The 24043-nt window shown below is 41.3% G+C and overlaps 1 protein-coding gene across 1 annotated transcript in view; it reads left to right on the top strand.

The window, feature by feature from the left end:
* Positions 1–24043, top strand: part of MACROD2 (mono-ADP ribosylhydrolase 2) — a 2987523-nt gene that overhangs the window by 749108 nt on the left and 2214372 nt on the right. The window lies entirely within an intron of this gene.

Genomic DNA, 24043 nt, shown 5'->3' with positions numbered 1-24043 from the left:
AGGTATCCATTTTTGCTGTAAAAACATATGGGAGTTAAATAATGCTTTTTTTTTGGGGGGGGGTCACTTTATCAACATGCACAAGACTGCAAAAACACAGCAGTAAAAAATGTGGCAAAACCTGCTTTTTGTAAACAGCTTAAAGGCAGGTTAAAATTGTCATAAAAAGGCAGCAAAAATGCAACGTTAACGCGTTGCATTTTTGATGCATTTTTTTATGCAAATTAAAAGCTGTGTTTTACAGTACCAGCAAAAGCTATGCGATTTCAGTACTCTCATGCACACATTGTTTTTTTTCTTTCCTGAATGAATTGGAAAACTGCAGGTTTTTGAAAACTGCAGCATGTCACTTCTTTCAGAGTTTTTACAGCGTTTTTTCAGCCATAGAAAGCAGTGTATACAGTAAGGGCAAAAACGCAGGTTTTGGATTTTGTTGCTTTTTTTGGTGCGGAAAGACTGTCGCTAAACTGTTTCAGCATGCACAAGAGACAAAGGTACCTGAAAAATGCAGCAACAAAATACACCAAAAACAGCAAATAACTCAGCGAAACATGCTTTTTTTTAAAGCAGCTTAACAGCCGAGAGATTAGATTTTGCCTGTAGAAAACAATGCTGCAAAAAGCAACGTGTGACCATAGCCTAACATGTTGAAGGTTGACCGTCAATTGCCAAATGAAGAAAGTAAGAGGATATGAGTAATATTGAAAAATTTAATATTTTCCTTATATTAAAGGGGTTAACTGAAAGAATGGCCAAGGCTGCTGTTGCTTAAAAATAGACATCCGCTTCTGCCTCTCCACCTCTTCGCTGCTCCTCTGCATGTGTTTGTAGAAAGGGCTGCAGAGAAGAAGTTTCTACAGCATTTGACCACTGAATACAATCACTGGGCTATTCAGTATCTTGTCATTTTACCTTTTCTTGATCACTGAGAAATTAAATTGCAAGAAGGTATAAAAACTGGTCTAAGGGTACCGTTACACCTAGCGACTCACCAGCGATCCCGACCAGTGATATGACGCGGTCAGGATCGCTGGTGAATCGCTAGGTGGTCGCTAGTGAGCTGCCACTCAGGCAGATCTCACCAGCGACATCGCTGGGGACGGGGATCGCTACTTACCTGTCAGACGCGGCGATCCTGCGTCCTCCCGCCCGGCTCCACGCGTCGCTCGTCGGCGCCACAGGAAGCGCCGCAGGAAGTGGACGACGAGGAATGGTCCAGCAGCTTCTCGCGCGATCAGCGATAACCAGCGGGGGAGCCGGTCGGAGGTAAGTATCACATGCAGCGATATCGCTAGTAATATCGCTGTAACGTCACAAAATCGGTGACTTTACAGCGATATTGCTAGCGATATCGCAGTGTGTAACGGGGGCTTAAGGAAATCACAGGTTGTCTTGAACCTTCAGATTGCTGAGAACAGCAGCATGTATCAGGTACTGACTGAATGATCTCAGCCAGGTAGCTTTGACTCTGAAATGCTGCAGTGTTTCAGAGAATAACATACTTTATTAGCCGCCGGTGTCTGAGCAGCACAGGAGACTAGTCGGACAGGTAGGTCCTCGGCGACTTTTCCCTGCTCTCTGCCCTGGAGTGGCAGGTCTCTGCCTATACACTCATGTACCTGGTGGCTTTTAAAAAGAACCTGTTGGCACGATTATGCACAGTAGCCTGCCGTGTCAGGTCGGCGCTGTTATACTGATTAAACTGATACCTTGGTTGATGAAATTTTTCTTGTGGTTTAATCTTTATTTTCAGTTTTGAGTTGATGAGATTCTGGTGCTCTAGGGCAGCCTGTGGTGGAGGGGGGGGGAATCTTCATGTTGTGCTCTGATTAGATATTCGTACTGATGGCCTATGACATGTCACTGATCCCTCAGTGACCTGCCCCCTATTTTACATACTGATTATTATAGGTTTTGAAATTAAATTTTAAAAGTCACCTTCAGCAGAAAGGCGGTGCCACCTGCGCTGCAGCATGATCGCATGTATAATGTGCATTAAATAGTTTTATTTACTCATATACTTTGATTCTGAAAAAAAAAAAATTCTCAAAATGGCGCCAGTCTCGCCTGCGCAGTAGCATCGGCGATACATACAGTCATATGTAAAAGTTTGGGCACCCCTATTAATGTTAACCTTTTTTCTTTATAACTATTTTGGTTTTTGCAACAGGTATTTCAGTTTCATATATCTAATAACTGATGGACTCAGTTATATTTCTGGATTCAAATGAGGTTTATTGTATTAACAGAAAATGTGCAATCTGCATTTAAACAAAATTTGACCGGTGCAAAAGTATGGGCACCCTTATCATTTTCTTGATTTGAACTACTTTTTACTGACTTCCTGAAGCACTAAATTGGTTTTGTAACCTCATTGAGCTTTGAACTTCATAGCCAGGTGTATCAAATCATGAGAAAAGGTATTTAAAGTGGCCACTTGCAAGTAGTTCTCCTATTTGATTCTCCTATGAAGAGTGGCATCATGGGCTCCTCAAAACAACTCTCAAATGATCTGAAAACAAAGATTATTCAACATAGCTTTTCAGGGGAAGGATACAAAAAGTTGTCTCAGAGATTTAACCAGTCAGTTTCCACTGTGAGGAACATAGTAAGGAAATGGAAGAACACAGGTACAGTTCTTGTTAAGCCCAGAAGTGGCAGGCCAAGAAAAATATCAGAAAGGCAGAGAAGAAGAATGGTGAGAACAGTCAAGGACAATCCACAGACCACCTCCAAAGACCTGCAGCATCATCTTGCTGCAGATGGTGTCACTGTGCATCAGTCAACAATACAGCGCATGCATAACGCCTTTTTGTATGACCAAACAACTCAATCTTTGTTTCATCAGTTCACAGGACCTTCTTCCAAAATGTAACTGGCTTGTCCAAATGTGCTTTTGCATACCTCAGGCGACTCTGTTTGTGGCGTGCTTGCAGAAACGGCTTCTTTCGCATCACTCTCCCATACAGCTTCTCCTTGTGCAAAGTGCGCTGTATTGTTGACCGATGCACAGTGACACCATCTGCAGCAAGATGATGCTGCAGGTCTTTGGAGGTGGTCTGTGGATTGTCCTTGACTGTTCTCACCATTCTTCTTCTCTGCCTTTCTGATATTTTTCTTGGCCTGCCACTTCTGGGCTTAACAAGAACTGTACCTGGGTTCTTCCATTTCCTTACTATGTTCCTCACAGTGGAAACTGACTGGTTAAATCTCTGAGACAACTTTTTGTATCCTTCCCCTGAAAAGCTATGTTGAATAATCTTTGTTTTCAGATCATTTGAGAGTTGTTTTGAGGAGCCAATGATGCCACTCTTCATAGGAGAATCAAATAGGAGAACTACTTGCAAGTGGCCACTTTAAATACCTTTTCTCATGATTTGATACACCTGGCTATGAAGTTCAAAGCTCAATGAGGTTGCAAAACCAATTTAGTGCTTCAGGAAGTCAGTAAAAAGTAGTTAGGAGTGTTCAAATCAAGAAAATGATAAGGGTGCCCATACTTTTGCACCGGTCAAATTTTGTTTAAATGCAGATTGCACATTTTCTGTTAGTACAATAAACCTCATTTGAATCCAGAAATATAACTGAGTCCATCAGTTATTAGATATATGAAACTGAAATACCTGTTGCAAAAACCAAAATTGTAATAAAGAAAAAAGGTTAACATTAATAGGAGTGCCCAAACTTTTACATATGACTGTATAATAATCAGTATGTAAAATAAGGAGCAGGTCACTGAGGGATCAGTGACCTGTCATAAGCCATCAGTATGAATACTTAAGCAGAACACCACATAAAGCCCCCCACAGGCCGCCCACATCAAGATTAAAATTGTGGATTCCTGATGACACTGTTTGCACCTGTATCCGTGAAGCCTAAGTGCTGCCAGCCTGCCCTGGATCCACCAAGGTATGCACATTTGTTGTTTTCCAGTGACCATATGACTAATCAACCCTATGTAGATGAAATATAGTCACTAGTGTTGATCGAGCTATGAAATGCTTTAGTGCTCGGTACTCGAATTGATATAGTCTGACACTTGGTCGTGTTCGACTCAAGTAGCGAACATTATGGAAGTGAATTTGAAACTCTAGTGTTTTTTTTTTAGAAGACGAACACTCGCGCCCTTACTCTTTCGCGCCCTTACTCTTTCGCGCCCTTTCTCTTTCGCGCCCTCTCTCTTTCGCGCCCTCTCTCTTTCGCGCCCTCTCTTTCGCGCCCTCTCTCTTTCGCGCCCTCTCTCTTTCGCGCCCTCTCTCTTTCGCGCCCTCTCTCTTTCGCGCCCTCTCTCTTTCGCGCCCTCTCTCTTTCGCGCCCTCTCTTTCGCGCCCTTTCTCTTTCAATTGAGTATTGAGCAGTTACGAGCACCCTCGCCCATCACTAGTAGTCACTATCACTGGAAGAGTCATTAGATTATTTGCCACAAACAATACTTTAAGTGTATATTCCCATTGTGGACAGCATGCAGCTATGCAATCATTACACTTTGGAGTTTATATTAGCCATCATCCAACAGATAAGTGCCACTAAATAGAAAATATTTGTATATGTATTATGACTCTGAGCTGTTATTTTGATATTTGGTATAGAAACCCCAACAGTTTTGCTACCTTAAATCACTCATCCCGTCGAGGTGCAAGTTGCTTATTGCTCAATATTTCAATATTGATCTTAGATGATCAGATACAAACCCACTATTAAAACATAATTGGTCTGCTGTTACTTGCCGATATATGTGCTTTAAATGGCTCACAAGTCCTCAGGGACTTTATAGATGAACAATAAATGTGTATACTGTACTTTTCCAAAGAAACCATCATTAGTGTAAGTCATTCACTTAAAAGGGGGATAGTTTCACTTTACCTTATTTTACAGCTAGGTTTTTGCTATAGTACAAGTTTTTGGAGCACATTAGGCAAAGCCATGAAACTTTGTAGAGAATATGACGATGCCCTAGAGCTGTAATAATAATCTTCATATAGATTCAGCAAATTCTGCAGCACATTTTAATTGGGTCAGCAACAAACAAGTTAAAAATCACGTATTTAGAAAAACAAAAAAGTTCCTGCCAATAAAAACTTGCTATCTAAATATAGTGGACATAATAGGAAAAGGTCCCCTTAATGGACCAAACCATTTGACCAAACAAATCGTTTTTGGCAGATTCAACAGACCATCTAATGTGTATGATGCTTTGTTGCCTCTTGACTCTCCCACATCAGATGAAACTGCCCGATTCTTCTTTTCCCAACATCATTTCCTCGATCCTTTTATTCTGCTGACAGTTAAGCCATTGTCAGCTAGTTCTATGGTTTATTCCATAGAGAACACATGAACCCTTGGCTGATTTGTGAGATATGGCTTTTTTGTAGGTATTTATAGTTTGACACTGATCTTGGAAAACCCCTTTTAAAACTTTATGTATACAGTCATTTTCAGGCGAATTCCGCCTGGAATCTTTCTGGAAAAAAACATGAAAATAATGCACAGCAGTATAAATCAATCAATCAATCAAATTTATTATCGCCAAGTACATATTACATATATACAAGGAATTCTTTGTGGCAAAGAGGCAACATAATATATAACAACAGATACAACAAGTAACATCTAACAAGACAGATACAGTATATAGTCTACACATGACGATTTAATTGTTGAACAGAGAGTGGATAGAAGCTGTTCATATGGCGGTTGGTGCTGCATTTGGGGACTCTGAAGCGACGTCCTGAAGGGAGTAGTTGGAATGAGGAGTGTCCCGGGTGAGAGGGATCGGATGAAATGTCACTGCTGTGAACATGAATTGCCATTTGCTACTTTTAATCACTTCTTGATTGGAAACCATTAAAAAGATGCTTGCAACAGAGCTGCCACAAAAAACGATGGGGAAACAGCTTCAGTAAAAGACTGCTGACATTTTCCTAAAGTGGTCTCACCTAGAAATATTTGGTGGCTGCCCCCAGAAAGAAAGATATTTTGTGCTCATACCCTTATGCTACCTACTTGTTCCCATGGGGGGAACAGTTCTTTAAATTTCATCAATGTATTAAGTTAAGACCCTTTTTAAACTGACCAATCTGGCAGCAGAAATTTGTCGTTTTCACTGTTATATTTCCTTTAGTGTGTGAAATGCATATTTAAAAACATTCGAACCTTTTTTGGCATGAAAATTGTTTTGTCTGATGACTGTACTTTAGAGGTCACCAAGCACATTCTCCTAATGTGAGCCTACCCCACCAACAGTCTGTGTATGGAGGTGTAGGTCAGGAGAGAGTTCCTTCTAGCATGTCAGATTTCAGGCAATCAATTGTGTTGTTGTCCCAGAGATGAGCAGTCAGCAGCTTTCTCATAGAGAACACAGTACTTCTCTGCCGAGCTACAGCACCTGTGTGTGGGCAACAGTGTTTAACATATCAAGAAACTGGTCATATATACTGTATAAATACATTATCCTGTGTTTTTTTTTTTTCACTCACTCCTTATTTTGACTTACATACTACTGATGTCAAATACTGAATGTGTGAACATGGCCTAAAAGTCATTAAAACTGGATATACTTGGTCAACCATTCTAGAAATGCTCTTTTAATAAAGTTATTTCATGGACTACAGGCTATAGAACAAAATGTTAAAATACAGCCCACTTCCTAGACGATTCCAGTCAGTAATCAGTCAGCTGAAATGATAATTTATCGTTCACTTGCACCAGGCAAGCCATCATAGAATAAAGGCCTCCATACTGATTATATATCTATAGACTGAACGATTGTTCAGTCTACAGCCATCTCTCCCGACTCTCAATATATCATACTCAGGAACGCCTGGCTCAGACAATCCGTATTGTGCTTTCTGTGAGCGAGCCTCTGCCAGACTTCCCGGGGCATTAATTTATCTTCAGGGAGAACACAAAACCCTGCAGTTGAACTTCAACTGGCCATCAACAGGATTCTTTCCAGGTCGTCAATCCTGACAGCACCTATGGAGAATGTGCTTCTTATCCTTACTTGGACAGGAAAAAAACAAGAGGTTAAAAGGACCCTCCCATTTCCAACCCTCAGTGTTTTCCTGTCCCAGTGAGGATAGGAACGACAAGAGAGCTCCGGCATATCCCTGGTTGTACCTGGCAGACCCAGTGTGGTTCTTGGGGCCCAGCGTCTCCCTTCCCGGTGTCAAGCTGTCTGTGACTGACAACATCCAGTGGAAGGTCCCTCAGCCTACCTGGTGAGCGCTGCTCCTCCGGCACACTGAATCCCCTGTGGACACTCTTCCGGCGAAATCTCTACGGTCTGGGCAGAGCAGTGCTAGGTTGCAGCCAGCGTTACTTCCACGGTGGAATGCAGGAAGGATTTCAATGAAGAGAGGATCTGGACTTGTGCTCTGGATATGTGTATCGGATAAATATTCCATAGAGAACACAAAACTTGTGACTCAGCAGTGATCTCTCTAGCGAGATCGCTATGTGTGACGGGGGCTTAAGAAGCAATATGCAGGAAATCCAGTCCCTCACCGTGCAGGACGAGATGTTTGGTGGTGTGAGGTCCCAGAGGAACAGAGTCTTCCTGGTCAACAGCCACATCCGTTCAGTTATCATGGAGGAGTGGGAAGACGCCAGGTACGGACTGGGGCTGAAATTCAGCCCTGGCATTTGAAATCACACAGGCCCATGTCACCGTCTCCAAGTATCAGATGGCGATATATTACTAATATTACTCTGGATGGAAGAAAGCAAGATTTACTGCAAGACCAATATTTCTAATGATACCCGTGACCTGCTGGGGTAAGTGACGGAGTCAGCGACTTTGTGTTCCCTCACACAACTCTTAACAGAATCGGTGTTATCAAGACACTATTACTGTTAACAATGTAGCAGACAAGGCAGCCCATGAACAGACAGGCCCTTCTGGCATTTGCCAGAATTGCCAGATGGCCAGTCCGGCCCTGAAAGATGCTGAAAAAAGGCTGTTTATTCCCAGATACTTCAATCTTTGCCTGCCCTTTGAGCCAGAGCACATCAAAACCTGGGAAGACATCCCCAAGATCGATGATCCTGTAGCCAGTATGGAAAGTACTACTACAGGTCCATTCGGTAGTCGGGCAGGCATGTAAAGATCCTGTCTGACAAAAGTGGCGTTCTTAGACCATCAAGATGGTCCAAGACATCCTGCTCTACAACATCTGACAGGGAAGATCTTCCGATGGGCAGAGGGAATGATGCGATCTATCTTAGCAGTTCACCTAGAAGATTCCAGGAACCAGGTGGTAGATTTTTTGAGCAGGCAGAAGTTATCTGCGATGGAGTGGGAGCTGAACACACAAGTGTTTGGTATGCTGTGTCAGTGCTGGGGGAGTACCACGGATAGATCTCTTTGCATTCAGGGAAAATGCAAAATTCTGGGAATTTTTTTCTCTAAACCCCCAAGACCATTCGGCAGGCGTCGATGCACTATCCCAATTCTGGGGAGGGAAACTTTTCTATGCATTTCCCCCTCTGATTCTGAAAGTACTGACGAAAGTACAGGAAGATAGGGCAGGGATCATCTTGGTGGTACCCTTCTGGTCGAGAAGGAGTTGGTTCCCTCTGCTGAAAAAGATGTCAGTGGAAGATCTTGTTTCCAAGGAGAAAAGACCTCCTTTACCAGGGCCCAGTGTTCCACCACAATCCAGACAGTCTACAGCTTTCGTCATGGATCCTGAGACAGGTCCTGAAAGTAAGGGTGTTGTCTGACGAAGTCATCTCTACCCTTCAAGCAAGCAAGTAACCCGTAAACTCTGCTTTATATAACAAGATCTGGAAACGTTTCTGCATGGACTGCGGGGAGTCGTCGGTGGATACCACTTGCCGGGAAATTCCCATGATCCTTGATTTCCTGCAGACAGGCTTCAACAAAGGCCTTAGACCTAGTACCCTAAAGGGGGCTTTACACATAGCGATATCGCTAGCAATATCGCTAAAGCGTCACCGATTTTGTGATGCAGCAGCGATATTGCTAGCGATATCACTAAATGTGATACTTACCTCCGACGGGCTCCACCGCTGGCTATCGCAAGATCGTCCACGTCCATTCCTCGTCGGCTGCTTCCAGCTGGGCTTCCTGCTGGCGCTGACGAGCGACACATGGATGCGGGCAGGAGGACGTCATCATCGCCGCCTCTGAAAGGTATCTAACGACCGCTGCTGCGTCGCTACGTCGCTGAGAGATCTGCCTGTTTGGCAGCTCACTAGCGACCATTTAGCGATGCACCAGCGATCCTGACCTGGTCGTATCGTTGTCGGGATCGCTGGTGCATCGCTAAATTTAAAGGGGGCTTAAGAGTGCAAATATCAGCCGTAAGTGTATTCTTCGACTCCTCCCTATCAGCCCCTCCCCTGGATAGCTATGTTCTCCAGAGCAGGTCAAAGGCTGAGACCTTCAGTGAGGAAATCTGTCCCACGTTGGGATCTAAACCTGGTGCTCAATGCACTTTGTAGGCATCCATATGAATCAGCTAGCAGTATGGACATTAGCAGACTTTCGTTTAAGACGGCTTTTCTAGTAGCGATTACATCAGTCAAGAGGGTAGGAGAATTAAAGGCCCTATCAATAACCCTTATCTACGGGTATTTGATGACCGACTATTCTTGAAGCTCGACACGGCTTTTCTCCCCAAAGTGGTAAGAACCCCCAATATGAACCATGAAATCGTACTACCCTCCTTTTGCTAGCACCCTAGAAACCCCAAGGAACAGTCTTTTCACTCTCTAGACATTAGGCTGGAGGTTTTCCACTATCTCGAAGCAACCAGTGACTGGAGACAGGACACAAACTTATTTGTGCAGTATGGGGGATCAAATAGGGGTAAAAAGGCGGAAAAATCCACAATAGCAAGGTGAATCAGATCCAGAATAGATCTGGCTTACGAAGCTGAGTAAAAACTTCCTCCTGAAATGCTAAAGCCCCCGTTACACACTGTGATATCGCTAGCAATATCGCTGTAAAGTCACCGATTTTGTGACGTTGCAGCGATATTGCTAGCGATATCGCTGCATGTGATACTTGCCTCCGACCGGCTCCCCCGCTGGTTATCGCTGATCGCGCGAGAAGCTCCTGGACCATTCCTCGTCAGCCACTTCCTACTGCGCTTCCTATGGCGCCGACGAGCGACGCGTGGAGCCGGGCGGGAGGACGCAGGATCGCCGCATCTGACAGGTAAGTAGCGATCCCCGTCCCCAGCGATGTCGCTAGTGAGATCTGCCTGTGTGGCAGCTCACTAGCGACCACCTAGAGATGCACCAGCGATCCTGACCGCGTCATATCGCTGGTCGGGATCGCTGGTCCATCGCTAGGTGTAACGGTACCCTTAGAGTCCATTCAACTAGAGCCTTTGCCACCTCATGGGCAGAAAGGGGGGGCATCAGTGGATCAGATCTGTAGGGCTGCAACATGGTTCAGTCTCAGTACCTTCTCGAGACATTACAAGCTAGACACAGTCTCAGAGCAAGTGGCTTTTGGTAGGAAAGTTCTTCACGCAGTGATCTTGCCCTAGATCACCATACGCTAGTATTCTCCACAGGTGCGGTTAGGATTTATGACCTGGAAAACGGTAATTAGACCTACCGGTAATTGTGTTTCCAGGAATCCATCCTGACAGCATGGCTAGTTCCCTCCCTTCTGAGAAATTCTATACTTATGTGATGTAACTTTAGTATAAAGAATGATCAGTAAATTCTGTTGCATCCATCCTGGTGTGGTACTTAGAAAAGACACTGAGGGGTGGAGATGGGAGGGTCCGTTTAACCTCTCGTTTTTTTTCCTGTCCCAGTAAGGATAAGAAGTACATCATTAATAGGTGCTGTCAGGATGGATTCCTGGAAACTCAATTACCGGTAAGTCTAATTACTGTTTTAATTGCCATGCATGATCTTTTTTAGACTTTTGGCAAATGGCAGGTTTTGGATGACCTTAGTCTGTTTATGGAGGCCTTAATAAATATAGCCAATTTTACCCCCACCCCATAAACAATAGATATGTCATTCTGATAATTTTTTTCACTAGAGTCCCCCATACACAGAGACACTGTGCTCGACCAAACACTCGTATGTTCTCTATGAACCAGAGGCTTATCTCTCAGAAAACAAAAGGATTGACAGTCGGAAATCAAACATGCCGATTTATTCTTTCCCTTGACATCATCTTTCGAAGTAAAATTGGGAGGTGTCCATACCGATTGGAATGTCAGCCAATGATGCCAATTTTACATGGTTATGCTGTCATTAGTCTAAGGCCACGTTCAGTATTTAGTCTGTATTTTACACAAGTATTTAAGTCAAAATACCAATGTGACCTAAAGGGTACTTCACACATAGCGAGATCATTAGCGAGATCGCTGAAATATAACCGGTTTTTTGACGCAACAGCGACCTCGCCAGCGATCTCGCTACATGTGACACATAGCGGTGACTGGCCCTCCGCTGCGATATGGCTGATACTGCTCGAATGTCCTAGGCCATTTTTTGATCATTGGTGTCCCGCCGGCCAGCATGCGTCACTGTGTTTGATGCCATAACAATGACGAGCGACCTCGTTGGCGACTCAGAACTCAGGGACACAGGCGTAATTTTGCTTTGTCTTTTCAACGCCCCCTCAGCTCCGATTGGTGGTCTCAAATTATGATGTTTGTAGCGTTTCCTTTTATAGGTCAGCTATCAATTATATGCAATCATAACATTTAACATGTACAGTTATAATAATCGCGTGTCAGTGACTGTGGATCCACGAATAAATAGCGAATTAGCGACTCAGACAGGGATGCTGAAGCAAACCGCGTAGTGATAGCGCAGTAGTGGCCACCAATCGCAGCAGAGGGGTGTGGAAAAGGCAACGCTGAAGCATGCCTATTGAGGTCTGAGTCAGAATAGCTGCTGTGTGACAAGGTCCCAACGACCGCCGAGGTCGTTATACGGATCGCCAGATCGTTGTTGCGTCGCTGAAGAGATCTGCCTGTTTGACAGCTTACTAGCGACCATGTAGCGACGTACCAGCGATCCTTACCAGGTCGTATCGTTGTCGGGATCACTGGAGCGTCACTATATGTAACGGGACACTAAGGGTCAGTTTACACAAGCGGATGGTTGGCACTAAATGACTGCCGATTGGTAAATATTTGCCGATCGGTAAATATTTGCCGATCAGCTGTTAATGAAAAGCATGTTATCTAGAAGAGGTTGTTCAGAGCGCATATGCTGCCATTGTAAACCGGATTCATGCTGCTGAGAATAAAGGATGTGCTGTCGAGAGTGAGGCATTTTTCTCTTTCATCAAGTGATTGGGAACCGGTTTACTCTGTGAGATTATAGTGAAAATAGCTCTTCTAGGAATACTTGTTCATGATAATCTTTCAGAGTAAATGCACCTAAAGTGTATGGGGGCTATGATACTATTTTTTTGCTATCTAGCACCTCCACTTTCATGATATTAGAAAGCTCAGGACTCTTTTTGAAATTGGTATTGCATTGACTTATCGTTAAAAACAACATAAAAATTTATAAACCTCAATACACCTTTTTCTTCTCATAGTAACCAGAGAGATGTGCAACAGGTAATAGCAATGTATGCTTCCAAGCATTTGGGTTTCGTTTTTATGACTTTGCATTTCAATACTCAACACTGGCATATAGCAAAATGAGGTGTAATTGAGCTTCTGTGTAGAATAATGTGAAAATCTGTGGTTTCAAGCTTTTATCTTTTGATGCTGAGACACACCAATCATGCACCATTTTACTAAAAGGTAAAAGAAAAAAAAGACAGAAAAACTCTAATTGAAAGTACAGTAGTTTAATGCTTGCTTTCAATAAAAGTTGGCTGGGACTGCAATGCGACAGCTTATTCTAAATATTGGCATTCTTATAAGCGCTTATTACAACAGGTTTAATTTGTAATGAAGAAATCCTTCTACAAACTGTGCATATCTTTAATAGACAAGAATATAACCAGGAATGTTTATGGGTAACTAAATTACCAGTAATATATATTCATTATTTTGTTCTTCATATTTACAGCTCGGAATGGCTTTTTTCATACAGATAAACCCCATAGGTAATCTTGATTTTTAGGCGTACATGATAATTCATGCAAATCCTTTTTCATATGATTGAAAGAAACATAAAATTCACAGTCTCATAAGCTGCCTTACTTATGGGAACATGACTTCATCCTGATATTGTTTGATTCATTTTTTTTTTTATAAAATCCATCTATTTATCATCTAAATCTCTTCAGATAAGTGCCCCTAACCAGACTTCACATTCAACATGTTATTACTTTTGGTCCATTAAAATGAACAAGATCTTATCTTCCTATTTTTTTAAAATTATCAATAATGTACATTTCCCTAGCACATGCTATCGTGCGTATTAGGTTCTAATTTTACATCTGTGCAGTATCTGGAAATGATATGGGATAAAGTTTTTGATTCTTTTTCTTTTTTCTGTAAACTGGGACTAATATTGTTTTAGGAGACCTGTTCTAAAATGTTAGTCCTTGGTCCCCTATTATTCCAAACGTTAAATTATCAACTTTAGATATCTATCATGAGTGTATAAAATTCATAAAGTTGATTCCACTTGGATACCTGATACTTAATTTTCCTATAAAGGTATTAAAAACAAATCTACAAACAAAAGCATCATCCATTAAACTTGTATAAAATAGCTAGAAATTGGCTAGTGTCTAAAGGCGAGATGGCCGTCAGCTGAAAGCTCCTTTGATCAAAGATGATTTCCCTTTTCCGACCTCTCCCTGATATATGTACACCTGGCTGATCTGAGTGATAACCATCCTTCTCTTCCTAAACAGGACACAACTCATTTCAAGGGAGAAATGATAGATTTGGGGTTTTAAATTTAAAATGGCTGATCCTTTTCTTCCCAGACACCATCCACATTAGGTATTTAGTTACTCCGAGCAAAATCAAGTTCACCTGACCTTAACATCACCATATACATTAAAGATGATATCCAGGCTTAAGTATTTGATGGCCTATCTTCAAGATAAGTCCTCAGTAGCAGATTGCTGCAGGTCTGACACTGAGTCACCACGTAAAACATGGTCATTTAGGACATCACAAGGAGCCTCAGAAGCTGTACTCACACGAGTGTACTCTTTTGCTATGTATTTATGATCCACGTTATGATATCCATATTTATCCAGATAGGTCAGAATCAGTAGCGTAGCTACTGGAAGGGCAGAGGGAGCGGTCGTCCCGGGCCCCGCTCTTTGAGGTGGCCCACCCGGATTTACTCTTAACTGTATCTGCGGCAAAGAGGGAGAATCAATCATCTCCCTGCTCTGCCCCTATGTTCTCTTCTCGGCCACAGGACCTGTGATGAGGTCATAGGAGGGGAGGAGTCGAGGTCACATGATCAGAGGCCTCACTGACTGTATGCACTATGCAGGAATCTGCTGTGCTGGTTGTCATGGCATGCTGAGATTGGAGCAGTAGCTCTAATCTCCTCTGGGACGGGTGCACAGGACCTGTGATGAGGTCACAGGATGGGAGGAGTCGAGGTCACATGATCAGGGGCCTCAGTCTGTGTATGCAGGACTCTGCTGTGCTGGTTCTCATGGTGCTGGATGAAGGGAAGTTTCTGTGTGGGGTCAGGAGGGGCTTACAGGGTGCATGTAGCAGAGCTGTGTGTGTATGAGGTGTACAGAGTGGAGCCATGTGCGTAAGAGGTGCATGGAGCGGAGCCGTGTGGTGTACGGAGAGGAGCCACGTGTGTACGAGGTGTACAGAGCGGAGCCGCGTGTGTATGAGGTGTACCGAGCGGAGCCGCGTGTGTGCAAGCTGTACGGAGCGGAGCCGCGTGTGTAATTTTGGGAGGAGATTGTGACGGAACCATGGAGGCACCTCAGGGAATGCTTAAGATCCATCACTGTCTCCTCCGACAGCACGGACAGCGTGATCGCCTTGGACTTGGGGATGTCAGCCATGTGGATATGTCCTGCACTGGGAGGCTCAGGTGGGCACTACAATGGGAGCCGGACTGCTATAGTATCTTTATAGAATCTTTCTTTCTCTCTGTTCTTTCTTTCCCCTCTTCCTTTCTCTCTCTCTGTTCTTTCTTTTGCTCTGTTCTTTCTTTCCCTTCTTTCTCTCTCATCTTTCTTTCTCTCTCTAATCTTTCTTTTTCTCTCTCTGTTATTTCTTTCTCTCTCTGTTTTCTTTCTTCTGTTCTTTCTTTTTCTCTGTTCTTTCTTTCTGTTCTTTCTTCCCCTCTTTCTTTCTCTCTAATCTTTCTTTCTCTCTAATCTTTTTCTCCCTTTAATCTTCTTTTCTCTCTCTGTTCTTCCTTTCTCTCTTTGTTCTTCCTTTCTCTCTTTGTTCTTCCTTTCTCTCTCTGTTCTTCCTTTCTCTCTCTCTGTTCTTCCTTTCTCTCTCTCTGTTCTTCCTTTCTCTCTCTCTGTTCTTCCTTTCTCTCTCTCTCTCTCTGTTCTTCCTTTCTCTCTCTCTCTCTCTGTTCTTCCTTTCTCTCTCTCTCTCTGTTCTTCCTTTCTCTCTCTCTCTCTCTGTTCTTCCTTTCTCTCTGTTTTTCATTTTCTTTCTTTCTTTCTTTCTTTCTTTCTTTCTCTGTTCTTTTTTTCCTCTTTCTCTCTGTTATCTCTCTCTGTTCTTTCTTTCTTTCTCTATAATGTAGCCCCCTTCATATAGTATAATACGGCCCCCCAAAAAAATATAATGCAGCCCCCCTCATAGAGTATCATGCTGCCCCCCTCATGCAGAGTATCATACTACCCCCTCATATGGGGTATCATACTGCCCCCTCCTCATACGAGGTACATCATGCTGCCCCCTTATATGGGTTTTATGCTGCCCCCCCATACGGGGTATCATAATCATGCAACCAGGACTCACTATATAAATTAGAAAAAAAAAGCTATACTCACCTCTCCTCCTCACTCCCACGCTTATTTCGTCGGCGGCTCTGCTCTGATGTCAGTAGCCTTACTGCAGTCAGACCGGCACACAGTGGGGACTCGATGACATCATCGCGCACCCGCTGTGTGTCAGAGGAAGAGGGTAATGATGGGAGAGGGAGCGTCATGTGACGCTCTCTCTTACATTATTGCGGCGCGCACTGGGGGGCCACGCTGACGCCGCAATAATGGAATATATATATTAATATTTTTGGCAACAGCACGGTCATCTGCTGAGGTTCTCTGGTTAGGGGCCCACTCAGAAGTTTTGCCCCCCCTGAACCAGAACCCTAGCTACGCCTCTTGTCAGAATGATCAGATATGTTATCTATATTGTTATTGGAGTCTGTTGCTTTCAGAAATTTCGCTGAATTCTGCATAAAATTTTAGCAAGAGTGTTTTTTTTTTTAATGTTCTGTTTATATGATATCACATCCATGGCCTATTATTTCTTCACTGACTCGCCTCAATAAAAAAGGAGAACAGGTTCCTTCCCCCTTCCGATTTGCTGTTTGGTTGGAGCTAGAGTTGAGCGAAACAGGTCGGACAGATTCAAAAGTCGCCGACTTTCGCCAAAGTCGGGTTTCATGAAACAAAACCTGACCACAGTGTGGAGTCGGCCATGCGGTCGGCGACCCAAGCGACAGTCGGGTTTCACCGAATGCTTGCATGTGACTTTTTTCAGCCAATGAGAGAAGCGTAGCGGGAGTGTAGTGGGAGTGGGAGAGTGATAGAGGGGGAGCGGGAGATGGAGAAGAGAGAGAGATTTCGCCGCCTCTAGGGTTAAAATTCATGCCAGGTGTGTTTACAGTCCTCCACTCACTGCCGACTTTTCTCTCCATTGACTTGCATTGGGTTTCATGTTTCCCGACTTTTCCTTATAGTCGGCCGATTTCGTTCGACTCGACTTTTGAGAAAGTCGGGTTTCATGAAAACCGACTCGACCCTAAAAAAGGCAAAGTCGCTCATCTGTAGTTGGAACTTTTCTGCCAACTTGAACTTTCCGATAAGAAGCTGAATAGTAGAAGTCTGATCAGGCATCCACCTTTTGCTGCACTTGAAATGCATGTAAAACACATGTTTTAGGAATCCAATATATATTTTGTTCTCAATCATGCTTCTTAAATGAAAACACATTTTAGAGGAGCATTTAAAATAATAAATGGATCAGAGCATATGAGTTACGAGAAGGGCTGATGAGAGGCCACTAGACTGGAATTGTTTATATTAGAATAATGGCCTGGAAAAAGGGATATGATTGTAATATAAGGGACAAAGCATCCTTTATTCGATTATAATAACATCTAAAACCACCAGCAATCACACAAATGTATGAGGCCATGGTGTCCTACACTAATCTTATTGTCTACAGTAATATTATTCCTTATGTTTTATATATGTGTCGGCATATAACATTAATACGTGGATATACTTGTATACTATAAAGTACCTCCTCATCTTTAATAAAATATGCGTTTAAGTTCCCAGCAGGTGGAGATTTGCATTGTGAGTGTGCTGGAGAACTCATTTGGGACACACCAGACAAAACGTCAAACACACAGATCCCTAGTTGAACTAGAATTATAGTTGTGTGGCGCAGTACCAAAGAGTGGGCTCTGTGAATTCTTTACAAGTTAGGTTTGTTTACTATGGAATAAGTCGCATTTAAAAATGGGGCACATCAACCTTCCCTCAATCACATTTCCATTCTGCCACTTTCCCTTAGCTGGCCATTGTCTGATGATGCTGTTTATAGTAGGAGATCCTCTCCTCCCGTGAGAAATAGTTGAAATGGGATCCTTTGTTTACTTTAGAAAAAATGATGCCACCACTTGATCTACATCTACTTAACATGTATGATTGCCATGCTTTATTGACTGAGATGTGTTGTAGTTCTTCAGTCCATCTGTAGATTTGCAAACATTTGGACAAAAGAAAGGTCTGAGGTTTCTGTATTGACCTGTATTTCCTTTAGCTAATAATTTTAGAATTGTTCAGTGCTTCACTATATAGATGTCTTTCCTTAAATCATTTCTGCAGCCAATTAAGCCCCTTTCACACATCATTTTTTTGCTATCAGTTGCAATCCGGCGAATTTTGAAAAAATGGATCCTGCGACTGATGCCGCTGGATCCGTTTTTTTCTCATTGACTTGTATTCGAGACGGATGGCCTCACGTTTCATCAGTCGTTCGCTGGATCCATCGAAAATTGTCCATTGGCCGGAGACGACGGACAAAGTAACTTTTCTTGTCTACGTCAAAAAATCTGACAGCGACGGATCCGTCGCCATCTGTTGTTTGCTAGAATGGAAGCCTATGGGCACAGGATCAGTCGTAATCGTCAAATGACGGAATCCGTCGACGGATTCCGTTTTTAACTGAGCATGCTCCAATTACTGTCTCCACACCAAACTATCTTAATTTATACTTCTTAAATAAATAAAAAATTTTTTTGATAGAAAGCTTTGTCTTTCATTTATTTAATGATAAGGTATAATACTTTGGGTGACCAGGTACAATACTTTGGGTGACCAGGTACAATACTTTGGGTGACCAGGTACAATACTTTGGGTGACCAGGTACAATACTTTGGGTGACCAGGTACAATACTTTGGTTGACCAGGTACAATACTTGGGGTAACAAGGTACAATACTTGGGGTAACAAGGTACAATACTTGGGGTAACAAGGTACAAAACTTTGGTTAACCCCATAATCCCCAAGGGTGGTTTGTACATTAATGACCGGGCCATTTTTTACAATTCTGACCACTGTCCCTTTATGAAGTAATAACTCTGAAACGCTTCCATGGATCCCGGTGATTCTGACAATGTTTTCTCGTGACATATTGTACTTGATGTTAGTGGTAAAATTTCATTCAAATAACTTGTGTTTATTTGTGAAAAAAATGGAAATTTGGCGAAAATTTTGAAAATTTCGCAATTTTCCAACTTTGAATTTTTATGCCCTTAAATCACAGAGATTCGGCACACAAAAAAATTGATAAGTAACATTTCCCACATGTTTACTTTACATCAGCACAATTTTGGAACCAAAATTTTTTTTGTTAGGAAGTTATAAGGGTTAAAAATTGACCAGCGATTTCTCATTTTTGCTACACCATTTTATTTTTACGGACCACATCACATTTGAAGCCACTTTGAGGGGTCTATATGATAGAAAATACCCAAAAGTGACACCATTCTAAAAACTGCACCCCTTAAGGTGCTCAAAACCACATTCAAAAAGTTTGTTAACCCTTTAGTTGCATCTCAGGAATTTTTTTAATATTTAAAAAAAATGAACATTTAACTTTTTTTCACAAAAAAAATACTTCAGATTCAATTTTTTTTATTTTACCAAGGGTAACAGGAGAAATTGGACTACAAAATTTATTGTGCAATTTGTCCTGAGTACGCTGATACCTGATATGTGGGGGAAACCACTGTTTCGGCGCATGGCTGAGCTCAGAAGGGAAGGAGCGCCGTTTTGACTTGTTCAATGCAAAATTGGCTGGAATTCAGATCGGACGCCATGTCACGTTTGGAGAGCCCCTGATGTACCTAAACAGTGGAAACCCCCCACAAGTGACCCCATTTTGGAAACTAGACCCCCAAAGGAACTTATCTAGATATGTGGTGAGAACTTTGAACCCACAAGGGCTTCACAGAAGTTTATAACGTACAGCGGTACAATTAAAAAATCATATTTTTTCCACAAAAATGATCTTTTCACCCTCAATTCTTATTTTTCCAAGGGTAACAGGACCTTAAGTTATTGTGCAATTTGTCCTGAGTATGCTGATACCCCATATGTGGGGGTAAACCACTATTTGGGCGCATGGCAGAGCTCGGAAGGGAAGCAGCGCCATTTGACGTTTCTGGCTGGAATTGAGATCGGACACCATGTCGCGTTTGGAGAGCCCCTGATGTACCAAAACAGTGGAAACCCCCCACAAATGACACCATTTTGGAAACTAGACCCCCAAGGAACTTATCTAGTTGTGTGGTGAGCACTTTGAACCCCCCAGTGCTTCACAGAAGTTTATAACGACTGGGTGTGAAAATAAAAAAAATCTTACTTTTTCCACAAACATGATCAATTAGTCCCCAATTTTTTTATTTTCCCAAGGGTAACAGCATAAATTGGACCCCAAAAGTTGTTGTCCAATTTGTCCTGAGTACGCTGATGCCCCATATGTGGGAGAAAACTACTATATGGGCACACGCAGCGTCGGACTGGCCCACCGGAGAACCGGAGGATTCTCCGGTGGGCCCTGGCATCTGGTGGGCCCTGGCACCTGCTGGCATACAGGGCCAGCAGTTGCCTAGGGCTCCCGCTGCTCCAGGGGCCCCCAGCCAGTGGTGTGTCGCACACCATGCAGCTGCTGTGGGGGCCCCTGCCAGTGGAGCAGCAGCGGGTGTCAGGAGGCAGGAGCCCCTGTCCCCGCTGCTAAAGAGAAATGAATATTCACTGCGAAGCAGTGAATATCATTTCAGGTCTCCACACCCCCAGAGTCCCCGCCCCCAGCCCAGTAAGCTGCTCTGCAGACTACAGCTGTAAATCAGGGCCGGCGCCGCCCTCAGTCCTCTCTGCTCCTGGCTCACAGCCAGTGCGCGATGACGTCACTACATCGCGCACCCGCTGTGTGTCTGGCAGAGGGGGCAGCTCCTGACACTGAAGCCGGAATCAGCGTGGGAGCGAGGAGGAGAGGTGAGTATTGTGTTTTGTTTTGTTTTTATATCTCTCTCTCGCTCTCTCTCTCTATATATATCTCTCTTCTCTATCTCTCTTATATCTATCTTTCTATCTCTATCTATTATCTATATCTATCTATCTCTTTATCTATCTCTATCTATTATCTATATCTATCTATTTCTATATCTATCTCTATCTATCGCTCTATCTTTATATCTATCTTTCTATCTCTACATCTATCTCTATATCTATCTATCTCTATATCTTTCTATATATATCTCTATATCTATCTATCTCTATATCTTTCTATATATATCTCTATATCTATCTTTCTTACTCTATCTCTATATCTATTATCTCTATATTTATTATCTATCTAGCTACCATCTATATCTATCTATCTTTATCTATATCTATCTATCTCTATACCTATCTATCTATCTATCTATCCGTTATCTATCTCTATATCTTTTCTCTGTATCTATCTATCTCTATATCTATATCTCTCGCTATCTATCGCTCTGTCTCTATATCTATCTTTATATCTATATCTATATATCTATCTCTATATCTATCTCTATATCTATATCTATTTCTCTCTATATCTATCTCTATATCTCTCTATATCTATCTCTATATCTCTCTATCTATCTATATATCTCTATCTATCTCTATATCTATCTGTATATCTATCTATCGCTCTATCTCTATATCTATCTTTCTATCTCTATATCTATATATCTATCTTTCTCTATCTATTTATCTCTATATCTTTTCTCTGTATCTATCTCTCTATATCTATATCTATCTATCTCTATATATATCTATTATCTCTATATCTATATCTATTTCTCTCTATCTCTCTCTATATCTATCTATTTATCTCTATCTCTATATCTATCTCTCTGTATATCTATCTATCTTTCTATCTCTATATCTATCTCTATATCTATCTATCTTTATCTATCTATTTATCTCTATTATCTATATCTATCTCTATCTATCGCTCTATCTCTATCTATCTTTCTATCTCTACATCTATCTCTATATCTATCTTTCTATCTATCTCTATATCTATCTATATCTATATCTATCTATTATGTCTATCTATCTCTATCTAGCTATCTCTATTATCTATATCTACCTATCTCTATATCTTTCTATCTTACTCTATCTCTATATCTATCTGTTATCTCTATATTTATTATCTATCTTTATCTATCTATCTCTATCTATTATCTATATCTATCTCTCTATCTATTTATCGATCTCTGTATCTATCTCTCTCTATCTCTATCTCTCTATCTACCGCTCTCTCTATCTCTATCTATCTTTATATCTATATCTATCTATCTCTATATCTATCTATTATCTCTATATCTATCTACCTATCTCTATATCTATATCTGTTTCTATATCTATCTCTATATCTCTCTCTATAGCTATCTATATATTATCTCTATATCTATATATTATCTCTATATCTACCTATCTCTATATCTTTCTATCTTACTCTATCTCTATATCTGTTATCTCTATATTTATTATCTATCTTTATCTATCTATCTCTATCTATTATCTATAGCTATATATATCTCTCTATCTATTTATCGATCTCTGTATCTATCTCTCTCTATATCTATCTCTCTATCTACCGCTCTCTCTATCTCTATCTATCTTTATATCTATATCTATCTATCTCTATATCTATCTATTATCTCTATATCTATCTACCTATCTCTATATCTATATCTGTTTCTATATCTATCTCTATATCTCTCTCTATAGCTATCTATATATTATCTCTATATCTATATATTATCTCTATATCTATCTATCTCTATATCTATCTGTTATCTCTATATCCATATCTATCTCTATATCTATCTATCTCTATATCTATCTCTATATCTATCTATCTCTATATCTATCTATCTCTATATCTATCTTTCTATCTAACACTATATCTCTATATCTATCTCTATATCTCATTATCTATCAATCTCTATCTCTGTCTCTCTCTTTATCTATCTATGTATTGATCTATCCATCTATCTCTATATCTATCTCTATATCTATCTATTATATCTATCTATTATCTCTATTATCTATATCTATCCATCTATCTAGCTATCTCTATCTATCTCTATATCTCTCTCTATATCTATCTTTCTAACTCTATATCTATCTATCTCTATACATATCTCTATATCTAGCTATTATCTCTATATCTATCTCTATATCTTTCTATATCTATCTGTCTCTATATCTATCTCTATATCTATCTATCTATCTCTATATCTATTATCTCTATATCTATCTATCTCTATAGATATCGCTATCTATTTTTATTTATAGCCATCTATCTATATATATTTATCTCTATATCTATCTATATATGTCTATATTATTATTATCATCTGTATATCTCTATCTATTATCTATCTCTATCTATATATCTATCTCTATATCTTTCTATCTATAGCTATCTATCTCTATATCTATCTATCTATCTATCCATTATCTATTTTCTATCTATCTCTATATCTATCTACCTATCTATCTATCTATATTTCTTTCTATATCTATCTTTATATCTATCTCGATCTATCTCTATCTATCTCTATGAATCTTTCTATCTATATCTATCCATTATCTACTTTCTATCCATTATCTACTATCTATCTCTATATCTATCTATTTCTACATCTATCTTTCTATCTATATCTATCTAACTCTATATCTATATATCTATATAGCATTATACCCTATGAGGGGGGCAGTATTATACCCTATGAGGAGGCAGCATTATACCCTATGAGGAGGCAGCATTATACCCTATGAGGAGGGCAGCATTATTCCCTATGAGGGGGTGCATTATTCCCTATGAGGGGGGCAGTATTATACCCTGAGGGGGGCAGTATTATACCCTATGAGGGGGGCAGTATTATACCCTATGAGGGGGTGCATTATACCCTATGAGGGGGTGCATTATACCCTATGAGGGGGTGCATTATACCCTATGAGGGGGTGCATTATTCCCTATGAGGGGGGCAGTATTATATTCTATGAGATGGCTGCATTATACTATGTGAGGGGGCTGCTTTATATTCTATGAGGGGGCTACCCCAACTCCTGCTACATAATTAAGACATGTACAACCTTATATTATACCCGGATATTAGCGTGTTTTACCGCATAATTGGTGGTCTGGTATTTAACTCTATGCAGCTACATAGTGGGCCCCAAGAATGATTTTCTCTGGTGGGCCCAAGGTGTTCCAGTCCGACGCTGGGCACACGTCGGGTCTCGGAAGGGAAGTAGTGACGTTTTGGAATGCAGACTTTGATGGAATGGTCTGCGGGTGTCATGTGCGTTTGGAGAGCTCCTGAT

Source organism: Dendrobates tinctorius, unplaced genomic scaffold (genome assembly GCF_039654945.1).
Source record: "Dendrobates tinctorius isolate UK_male_01 unplaced genomic scaffold, ASM3965494v1 ptg000203l, whole genome shotgun sequence".
Lineage (NCBI taxonomy): Eukaryota > Metazoa > Chordata > Amphibia > Anura > Dendrobatidae > Dendrobates > Dendrobates tinctorius.
The sequence above is the reverse complement of the archived record's forward strand: the minus strand, read 5'-3'. Positions and strand labels throughout refer to the sequence as shown.